At 35.1% G+C, this 9,547-nt stretch overlaps 1 pseudogene; it reads left to right on the top strand.

Annotated features, from left to right (window-relative positions):
• The first annotated feature begins 1,228 nt into the window (after positions 1-1,228).
• Positions 1,229-7,260, top strand: LOC108336754 (receptor-like protein 6; annotated as a pseudogene).
• Positions 7,261-9,547: the final 2,287 nt, after the last annotated feature.

Genomic DNA, 9,547 nt, shown 5'->3' with positions numbered 1-9,547 from the left:
GTTTGGAATTGGTATAAGTGTTAATTAAATCCATACAATTATCACGGTATAGTTTTAATATTTTAGAATTAATATTTAAATATAAGTAGCAGGATCACAATTATTACCGTAATAGAATTATTGCGTTAAATACAATTCTTATTGACTATAAGACTATAACTTGTTGAATGTCTAATGAAGTTTCCATCTCCTATTTTAATAAATCTCAAATAAAAAGTTAATTAATTAAAGCGAGCGCGATGAGAAAGTATGTTGGGAAATTCATATCATCATTCTAATCAAATGAATAAAAAGGTAATTGTAAATATATTAATATATTCGTATCAAATAAAAATAAATTCCTACAAATAATTAATATTTTGTTAATCTTGTGACATAATTAAATTTTACAATAATATAAATTATTATAATCTAGAAACACTGATATAATTATTATACATAGAGCATTTGGTGGAATTTTGTAGAGAGATTTTGGGAGATTCTTCCTGTTAGATGTTTCGTAGACCAAAATGCACTACAAGAATAATTGATATTACCGACGGTCCTAATTCATCGATAATGTATCAAATCCGTCGGTAATTGTCGTCTGTTCCAGAGTCAAAGGTATTGATATCAAATTGACTAATAAGGTATGGACGAATATTGCTGGACTTCGGATTGGTGGAGAAAAATGTCATCTAAGCATTGAAGGCTTAAAAAAATTCACGGTTTATCAAGACAATCTAAGGAACCCTGAAGAAGTAAGGGATTATTCTCATTATAAGACTTAAGGAATGAAGAAGGATGATCGACTGACTATTTTTTTTATCTCATGGATACTGATGTCAAGGGGAAGCAACCATGCTCAAGCCACGATAGAAGACTTGTATTGGCTGAAGGCTATTAAGGAAAACTTTCAAGTTGACTGAGCTGCTACTATATCTGAAAACATGCTCAAAGTAACAAGATTGGAGTCAGCTATGCTACCTTACTGCGTCTTCATCTCCAAGGTACTGGTTCACTTTGGGGTAGAATGTATAAATGAATCTAGCGAGTCTTATGGAAGAACAAATATGATTGATAAATCTGCTCTACATCGCATGGGTTTACAACATACTCCTGATGGATGGCAATTCAAAGATGAGTATACTGAAGATGATGAAGATGGTGCATGATCGTCTTCTATTTCGTATAGACCCGCTCAGAATTTAAGAAATGCATTATCAAGGAAATACGGTCTCTAAAGATTATGTCCCAAGAAACCAGGCAACATGTTTTGGACATAAAACAACATCTCAATCTGGATAATCAAAATGAAGAAGTTGAGGTTGAGGTAGAATCTGGTGGGGAAGGAAGTACACCAGAAGAGAGTGTCGCTGATGAAATGGAAGAAGAAGAGGGGAATGAGGATGACAATTCTGGTGAAGAGAGCAATAGTGACATGCTTCTTAGTAACTACTTGAAGAAAAAGAATAAGAAAAGAATCTAAAAACAATTAGATGTTTATGTTTTGTGTTGTTTTTGCTTTGTTCTACTTGTAATGATTGGCATTATATGCCACATCGTTTTGGGTTATATCTGATTGTAATAATTGTTTGATCATGAATGAAATCAGATTTTTTTTGTTTTTCAATATGTGTGTGGATGACTTGTTGCAAATGATGAATTAATCAGATTGGAACTCGATTACACTGTGTATGTATGCAACTTGATACATTTCACTGTTACTTTTACATCATTGCATACTTATACATTATCTCTGTTTATTATTGTACTGCATTGTTACTAAAATACTTGATCTAGTTAAGCCTAAAAGGTTATGCAGGAACAATGTTTGCTAACTAAGCTAGAATGAGAAATCTACAAGACTTTGTAGCAAAGAAATCGATTACGATAGAAATCTAATCGATTGTGTTTCGTAACTGAGTTTGAAGATTCCAAACTACTATTATTTGATATCTTCTAACCTTTTACTATCTGTTGAATGTTTATGCATTTTATATCTCTGTGTTTATCCGCTATGAATATGTTCATGAGATATTAAGTGTTTAAACTGTTTTGGTGATTGAAATTGTATCAATTATGCTCTGATATTACTGTTGTATATTTGCTTTGATACATTGCTTGAATATGCTATTATATGCTCTGATACATACTCTGATTGTACTGCATTGTGCATTTGTCAATTGAAGTTGAAACATGCATAATGACAGGGGGAGCATTGCATATTGCTAAGTTGTTCACATGTTTCCATTAAGGGGGAGAAAATATTTAGTTCATGTGAATATCATTGATAGGGGGAGCATCAAATTAATTCTGTTATCTTAACTAATGCATCTCTATATGTTTGGTTATCTGTGTTTCAATTACTCTGTATACCTTTTTTGATAATGCCCAAAGGGGGAGAATTTTGATGAAATTGATGAAATTGGAGAATTGTAATTGTGAACAATCTGTGATTGTGCTTGTACAACATGGTTTTATTAATCATGGTTGTGCATCATCAAAAAAGGGGGAGATTGTTGAGATTGTTGATAGGGGGAGCATAGGTTTAGCTGAACCCACAATCTCAGTGATAACTGTGTTTTTGATGATGACAACACATAATTAATAATAACACATGTATGTACTGTGTTATACATGTAATATGCTTTTGATTACTGTGTTATATCTGTTAAAAGCATATAAGTGAACATTATTGTGTTGATTAAAGCATACCACTGTGATTGATATGTGATTTTATTTGTGTATGCATAACATATGTTTTTAGAGATGAAAAACCACAAGAACTTTTGTTGAACTTTAAAGTGTGGCAAAACAACAGTTTTTAAGTCGATTACATTATGGGTGAAATCGATTAAAACTCGTGGGTTTGCACAAATACTTTACAAGTGTGTTGTGAGATATTTTGAGAAGAAAAGTTTTCAAAAAGTGTGCTAAGTGTTTTCACTTAATCGACTGCATGCAACGTGTATTCAACTAAGTTTGTTGTTGATTTGAAAATTGTTTAAATGCTTGACATAACTGTAACAACGGTCATATTTTTGAATATGTTGACCAAGCATTTATGACAAATTGATTATATTAAATGCGTATTCAATTAATGCATTTGACTGCTATTATTCTGTTACAAATGTCAATGTATTCGACTACGTTAATAGCTAAATCGATTAAAATGCGTTTGATGTCTGTAATACTATAAATTGACGTTGATTTGAATTCTGTAAGAACTTTTGGAAATTAACACTTTCATATCTTTCAGAAAACGCTGTGTGATCTTACAGAGGAAAGAAAAGCTCCAAGAACCAAAGATTGACCATGGTGATCAAAGACTTGAAGGTTTCTTGCGACGCAAGGTTAAATGGGTTTGAACGTCTGATCTGTCAACACAAAGAGGTGTACACTGCATCATCAAGAAATCTGCAATCGTGAAGATTGGCTGGTGTTCCCTGTTGTGATTACAGGAAGAAGAACTGTGTTCTTGACTTTGAGGCTGGCTCAAAGGGTTTGACAACAGAAGAAGGTGTTCTTGCTGCGTGTCTGTATTGTTTACTGCCTATATTTAGATTAGTGGGTTAGAGAGGTGTTTTACATTTTGACGTGAGGTCGCTATAAAAACCTTGTTGTAAAAACCTAGATCTTTATAGTGAATTGGCTTCCAACTCAGGTTAATTGGAAGGACATTGGATATAGGCTTGGCCAAACCAGTATAAAAACCAGTGTTTGATTTCTCTTATCCTTATCTCTGCATATAATCAATTAATCTGTCATTGCATTCGATTAAGCTTACTATTGCATTACATACAAACTTGCTTGCGTGTCAAGAAAAGTTCAAAGACATCCTTTTTTTGCGAAAAAGATTTTGAAAGCGAACGTTTTTACGCATCACCAATTCACACCCCCCCCCCCCCTCACTTGGTTTGAGAAACTAAGGACTCCTTTTTTTAACAATTTAGATATATTTTGTTTCTGTTATAGAAATTTATTGAATTGTTTTTATGACTACTACAAATGGATCATTGATCCTCGAGGAATGTTACAAAAGATGACCAATAATAAGAAGGATGTTGTCATGAAGGAAAATGAAGGTTTTAGGGCAAATCATTTGCAAGAGGGAGGAAAAGATAGCAAAGCTCCTTGCCATAGCCAAGTGCATACATCAAGATGGGCTTTATAAGTGGTGTCCAAGTTTCTCGTTTTTCTCTTTTGTGACACACATGTTCTTGCCACTTGGCAAGAAAATGTTGGCTCATGTGTCTTCTTTGGTTTCCATGTTTGAAGAATTAGGGTTTTACTCCCGTCATCTTGAGACATATAGATTAGAGGAATCTCCCATCAAAAGGTGGGTCCGACTCAACCTAGCATGAGGTGATTCTAACTCAACTTAAGCCAAGGTGAATGCAACTTAAATCAACTTGAGGTGGGCTCGACCTTACTCAGCTAGAGGTAGGCTTGACATGATTCTGCTAGAGGTGTGGGTCTACATGATTCTATCAAAGATGGTCTTGACACAACTCTACCACAAGTAGGCTCGACACAACTCTACTAGAGGTGAGCTTGACATAACTCTGCCAAAGGTGGGCCTTACATAAACTGGCCAAAGGTGGGCTTGAATCAACTTACCATGAGATGGACCTAACATGAATTTTCCCAAGATAGACTTAATTTTGCTAGAGGGGGGCCTGACTCGACTTGACTAAATGTGGATCAAACTTAATTCTACCTAAGGTAGGCCTGATACAACTAAGTTCCTACTCTACTTAGTTAAAAGTGGGGTCAACCTGATTCAGCCTGATGTGGACGCAAACTAACTTTGCCCAAGGTAGGCTCGACTATACTTGCCTTAAAATGGCTTCGAACCAACTTAGCCTAAGGTGAGTCTAATATAACTCGACTCATGTAGATTTAAGTTGGTTTTAGGTGGACCTAACCTAGCTAATTTGAGGTGGGATTAACTTTACACAATATAATGTGGGTCTATTAGGACTCGAGGATCTAAGTTTATTTCGATTTGAATCAACTCAGTTTAATGCAAACTTGACATGCCACAACTCAAGATGGGTCTTACTCCACTTGCCTTTAAGTATGTCTGACTCAATTGAGGTGAGTCTAATTCTACTTGCCCTGATATAAACCTAATTAGAATGTCTCAACATAGGTCTAACTTGACTCAAATTTATCAATTTAAGTGGACTTAAGTGAGTGTTACTCAACTTGGTCTGAACCTCAACCTAAAATGCACCCAATGCGACTTGACCTTTTATGAGTCCAACTCAACTTGATGAATGAGTTGAACTAAATTGATAGGAGTAATGAATAAAACAATCTTAATCTAAAAAATATTACATAATTAATAAAATATATATCATTTGAGCAATAAAAATTGGTAAAAGAAGAAAACTCCAATAAAAATAAAATAATAGAAAAATAATATTATAAAAGATAAATATAGTAAAAAATTACCCAAATAGTTGACTGTTACTAAAATAATAAAAATATAATAGTTTATAAAAAGACTTTAGGTAACCTACTCTTGTAATTTTGTATAAAACAGCCCTTTCCTGATTGGACAAACTTTTGCCGGGGTTTACAACTAAAGCATGTGATTTTGGTATTTTTTTCTTACTCCAGTTTGTTTTATCCTGCATATGGTTTCTATCAGTAAGCAACAGTGTCAAGAGCTTATAATCCAAACATGGACTCCCATTCTGTGCGGCTAATTGATCGGTATCATTTGGCTACAAAAAAACGTTAATGCATTGCATACATTCCATAATCAGTATATAATTTTCGTTGTACAACTCTTAAAGTGTCAAAAGAAATATTAGAAATTCCGAATATGTTGAGTACAAAGGTTCTTTTTCTGGTACTAAGTTGCTTGGTTTTTCATTTTCCTTCAGGCACGTCTTCGTTGGTGCGAATGCCATTATGCAATCATCATGATGCCTCCGCCTTGCTTAGGTTCAAAAACCTCTTTCTTGTTGTCCAAACTGACGCAGGTTCGTGTGAGTCTAGAACTGGAGTGAGTTGTGATCCAAAGACAGAATCATGGAGGAATGGCACGGATTGCTGCATGTGGGATGGGGTCAGTTGTGACAAGAAATCAGGACACGTCATTGGGTTAGACCTTAGCTGCAGTTGCCTTGAAGGTTCATTTCATCCCAACAACACTCTTCCAACTCACTCACCTTCAAACACTCAACCTAGCTTTAAATGGCTTTTACGATTCTCCAATGCCTTCGGAATTTGGTGATCTTCTAGCTCTTACTCATCTAAACTTATCTCTCGGTTCGTTTACCGGAGTTATTCCTTCCAAATTCTCTCACCTCTCGAAATTAGTCTCGCTTGATCTCTCTACCAACGATGAAATGACAATTGAATCAGCAACCCTGGAAAAGCTCATTGTAAATGCAACTCATTTAAGGGAGCTCACTCTTGATAGACTAGATATGTCTTTGATTAAACCTAGTTCTCTGTCTTTGTTACTTAATTTTTCATCCTCTTTGGTCTCTCTTGGACTTCAAGGTACCCACTTGCAAGGGAAGCTGGAAACTAAGATACTCTGTTTACCCAATCTTTCAACACCTTGATCTGTCTGATAATCCTGATCTCGAAGGTGAACTTCCAGAGTTCAATTGGAGCACTCCTCTTAGATATTTGGCCATTCGTCATACCAAATTTAGTGGCCAGATTCCATTATCACTTTCAAATCTTCAACATCTCACTTACATCGATCTTTCAGAAAATAATTTCAGAGGACCCATTCCTCAATGCGTGGGCAACATCTCACAGTTAAACTATCTGGTCCTCCGTTCGAATAACTTCAGTGGTGAGATTCCATCCTCTCTTTTCGACCTTCGGCATCTTATTCATTTAGATCTTTCAAAAAATAATTTTGATGGTGAGATGCCCAATTTGTTTGACAAGCTAAGCAAATTAGAAGTTTTTGATCTTTCTAGAAACAACCTAGTTGGCCAATTGCCATCATCGTTGTTTGAGCTGACACAGCTTAGTTATTTAAGCCTTTCAGTGAATAAATTGGTCGGAGAAATATCAAATAAAACCAGTGGACTTTCTAATTTAGCTACTCTGGATTTGTCCGATAATTCGTTGAACGGAACAATTCCATGTTGGTGTTTGAATTTGTCCTCGTTAGTTTACTTACGCCTTGATGGGAACCAGCTTACCGGGTCAATTGGAGAATTCTCTACCTATTCATTGGAAGTTTGTGATCTATCTTATAACAATTTTCAGTGGTGGCACTGTTAAAAGTTTCCCAAAATCCCCTGCCCAACCTTATTCTCTTGATTTAAATCTTTCCAACAACCAAATGCATGGAAGGATTCCAGAAGGTTTTAATCATATGACGGAGACTTTGGTTTCTTTAGATCTTTCTCATAACTTTCTAACATCGGTTGGGAATCTCTCACTGTCGAGTAAGAATATGGTTTACGTTGACCTAAGCTTCAATATGTTGGAAGAAGATATTCCTGTTCCCCCATCTACCGTTCAATTCTTTTCTATCTCAAACAATAAATTGATTGGAGACATCTCTTCGTCTCTTTGCAATGCAAGCTCCCTTGTGACACTCATCTTGTCACACAACAACAAGAAAATAAATATGAATACACTTTTGATCAATTGAAGAAAAACACAAAGATGAATAGATGATATTGAAAATATGAGATGAATATGTTGTTGGGATTTAGATTTCACCTAATTTAATCTCATGCATATATGAATTATCTTCTTCATTAGTTTTAATATCACTTTCTAAATTACTTAAAACCCGATGTCTCGGCGAAGAAAGTCTATCCTTAATTACTAGATCACAATGTCTTGTATCCCTAATAATTAATTCTGCATTACGATTAGAAGCTTAAGATAACGAAAACTCATATCCCCATCCCTAAGCAATACTGCTTTTGGGAGAAATTCTCCAGATCTAGGTTTCCCCGTATGTGTCCATATCACGAAAACCAATAATCATGTCATGAATGAATTAAACATAACAAGCATAGAGCAAAGAAGAATAACCCTAACAATTAATGAAAGAAGCAAATATCAATTAAAACCAATTCAAATATATGAGAATTCACAAGGTTACATCATCCCCCAACAACAAATTGAATTTAGTTGCCATTTGTCAAGGAGAAACTAGATGAACAATGGAATGGGAATGAAAGATAAACCCTAAAAGCCGAAGAGGATAGCTTCTGCATCCACTTCTGCCTCCAGAGAGTTGGAAAAATCTGAATTTTTGTCAATTTTATCAAAAGATACTCCCTCTAGGACGTCAAAGTCCTTATATACAGCTGAATTGGATCATGGGCCAACGTCACCAACGCTCAACGCCCCTACTTAGGGCGCCCAGACGAGCTTGCGAGAAACCTGGCGCTCAACGCCCTTAAAAGTGCGCCCAAGCTTTGTGCGATACATGAAACTTGCGCTCAGGGCCCCTTTTTGGTGCTCAACTTCATCTTGACTTTTCTACATTACGTCTTTTCCTCTTTTTCTGCATTCCAACTCCTTGGTACCTTAACTCCTCTTTTAAATCATTCCAATAACCTACAAAATCAAGGGAATTTAGTGATAAAATCATTAATTATACCCTCTACTTACTTATTCACAAAACTAAATTAAAAACATGACTTCAAGCAAGCTTCTAAGTTAAAAAGGGTTGATTTAGTATTAAAATTGCATCACAGATAACGGTATATTCAACCATTATCACAACCTCAAACTTGAAACTTTGCTTATCCTCAAGAAAAATGTAACTTGGCTTAAACAAAATAATCATACTACAATGGTCAAGCACATCAAAAAACATTTTCCTCTAGGACAAGTAAATCACTCATGTCTGCTCATCATAGAAAGATTAGTCAAGATATAATGATGCTTTAGCCAATCAAGCTTCAACTATGGTGCTCACATAATCAAGACATACACAACAAATGCAAACCTCATAAATAATCAACAACCAAGCAAGAATGTTATCATAAAGGGCATGAAACTATTCCTCACCAAAGACAATGTTTCACTTAAGCACTCAAAAGTGTTTCACTCAAACTCAAAGGTGTATAGTGAGGTTACACTCTTACACTCTACCATCACAATGTCACATGAATCAAATTTGCCTTTCATTTAACCACATATGAAACATATTTACAAGCAAGTTATCATCACAAGGACTTTTTGAGGTTTGTATTGAGGCCAGGCTAAGAAGAAAATTGGTTTTTCTAGACAATAAAATCCTTGAGTTAAGAGAGTGCACAATTTATTTATTCACATTAACAATAATCTCTCTTTCTTCTTTTATGTGAGAAACCAATCATCAATTCATTCCCAACTTTCCTTTCATTGAGCTTAACCTTTTCTTTTCTTCTCTTTTGCTTTTTGCTTTTGCTCAATGTTGTTTAATGAATTTCACAAAGTTCTTTCTGGTTTGTCACAACCCCAAACTTGAACCATTCTCCATTACCACATACACATACTCTACTCAACTCAAGGTAAGGATTTCAACAAAGGGTTTCATTCAAAATTCAAATTTAGGCTCAAGGTTCAAAGG

This window comes from Vigna angularis, chromosome 7 (assembly GCF_016808095.1).
Source record: "Vigna angularis cultivar LongXiaoDou No.4 chromosome 7, ASM1680809v1, whole genome shotgun sequence".
Taxonomy (NCBI): Eukaryota; Viridiplantae; Streptophyta; class Magnoliopsida; order Fabales; family Fabaceae; genus Vigna; species Vigna angularis.
Note: the sequence above shows the minus strand (reverse complement) of the source record. Positions and strands in the feature narration are given on the sequence as shown.